At 50.7% G+C, this 2,230-nt stretch overlaps 1 pseudogene; it reads right to left on the reverse strand.

Annotated features, from left to right (window-relative positions):
• Positions 1-1,836: 1,836 nt before the first annotated feature.
• Positions 1,837-2,183, reverse strand: LOC113455917 (annotated as a pseudogene).
• Positions 2,184-2,230: the final 47 nt, after the last annotated feature.

Consider the following 2,230-nt stretch of genomic DNA (forward strand, 5'->3'; position numbering starts at 1 on the left):
TAATTTATCTGTAATAACGTCCTTTATTCATATTCTTCGCAAGCTTACTATTAAAAAGAAAACCCGTCTCAAAACAATGATTGCCGTATTTCCTCATACTCCTGTTTCCTGTGTCTGTTTTAACTATTCTATTATTTTGAATATTTTTAAACTGACGCATACATTTGAAATTGGTATTTTTACAAGTGAGTGCTCTTCACGGGGTTCTCACCACCTATGCAGATATCTGCATGCCACATGTACACCCCACCCTCAGGCTTCCACCTTTTTCTTTTTTCTAAATTTGCTATCTTCCATGATCACCATTCCCGATAGTCGTCTCTTCTAATTTCCAGTCCTTTCAATTTTTCCTTTTTCTCCACATATGGAAGGAAAGATGTAGTATTTGTGTTTCTACGCCTGGCTTTTATTTCTCTCTCTCAGTGCCTACAGTTGGACCCATTTTCTCACACACGGAAGGATTTTATTCACTTTATAACCTGGGAGAGGCTTCAAATATTGATGTATTTGTTGCCTTCACAAGTTGTCCACATACATCATCCATTTGTGCTTTTCTCTGTCTTCTCGAGCTGGATGATCCTATGTCGTTGTAAGTTTCCACTGTGGTACGGGAGAGCAAGACAGAGTATGGTGAGTTTGCAGGGAACTGGCCAGTTGGAAGGGGTGGTCTCAGTGCTTAGACTGAAGGGGACAGGCCTGAGCCACTCTAAGTTACTGCGCCTGCTGAGTTTGGGAGGAGTGGACAAGCACTACCAAGGAATAGGCCACTGCAGCTGTTTGAAGCCAGAAGTGGGAGGTGGCATTCTTGCCTTCAACATACATACAGAGAGGGTCCCTACTCCAGTCACAGTCAGAGGGATGATGTTTCTGATTATGTCAGACCACCAGCCCTATATGCAAATGATAGCAAGTGGGATGAACCCAGTTGCCAACGACACGTACTGTAGGTATGGCCGGAATAGCCACATATCCAGAGGCAGGGCAAGCCAGTGTCTGACCCATGTGCAAATAACAGTATGTGGGGCTGAGCTTAGAATCAGGGATATAGCCTCATGTACAAACCCTTGACCCAGGGCAGGCAAAGCCACAGATGTTGGGGCAGTACAGGCACTGGCGGGCTAGGTTACATATTCACATCCATTGCCAGGCGACCCTCCTGGTAGATCTTGCTGACCATCCAAAAATTAATAATAAATACTATTCCTCCATGAACCTAGTTGCCACATGCCAGAGTTCTTGTCCACATCTGCATCCTGAATCGAAAGTCCCCCTTTGGACGTGGGCTCCTCTGACCTGTGGTTTCTTATGAGCAGGCCATCTTTCTGATGCAGTTATTCAGGCTGGTCCACACTGGTTCAGGGCCAATTTGTGTACCCCTCCATACCCAGGTTCTCCTTGTCTCCCTCCGGAGCAGCAGCTCCCCCACCATCCCTGCCTGCCTTCCACACCTGCACCCCAAACACCACCCTCCTCCCCCACCTTCCACTCCTGCCTTATGCCCAAAGAAAAACTAGGGAAACCAGGCTGTGGGTCCCTGGCAACCCCAGCCATCACTCCCAACCCCTGTGTTCCTTCAGCTAGGCCCACCTCACCTTTGCCCCCCACTGCCACCCTCACACCCACCTCCACCCAAAGGAAAATTCAGGGAAGCAAATGTATGCGATGCTCTAACAAAAGCTTTAATGAGAACACAACAGAGGGGCGAGGCTTGTCAGCCAAACAGGGCTGGCCATGGGAAGTGTTGGGCAGGATGAACTGATGCCCGATGGAAAAACGGGGCGGAAAGTCCATCAGAAACCCAGAGCCAGCCAGCGAGCCAGGAGCAGGTAGGAGCCATCACTGACGTCGACGACTGCTACGATGACGACCAGGTTCCGGCAGAGGCACATGAGAGATGGTGGTGAACTGGAACAGTTCGCTGAGGGGCGTGTTGTTGTAGATAGTGAAGTCCAACAGCTCCGGGGTGATGAACATCTCGGCACCTCGGCGTTGGGCCTCGTTGGTTGCCAGCTCCAGCACTCTGCGGACCATGAACTCCAGGACGGCGGTCAGCAAGATGGGCGCTGTTTTGCTCAGTCGCGACATATGGCCGGCCTCCCGAAGAAGGTGTTCCACCAGACTCACAGTGTCAGCCCAGCTCTGGAGGAGCGTGCACGGCGAGTCGACCCTTGGTGAGCGGACCCCTGTCGAGTGGACCCCTGACGAGCGGACCCCTGAGGAGCGTGCACGG

This window comes from Microtus ochrogaster, unplaced genomic scaffold (assembly GCF_000317375.1).
Source record: "Microtus ochrogaster isolate Prairie Vole_2 unplaced genomic scaffold, MicOch1.0 UNK3335, whole genome shotgun sequence".
NCBI classification, from domain to species: Eukaryota; Metazoa; Chordata; class Mammalia; order Rodentia; family Cricetidae; genus Microtus; species Microtus ochrogaster.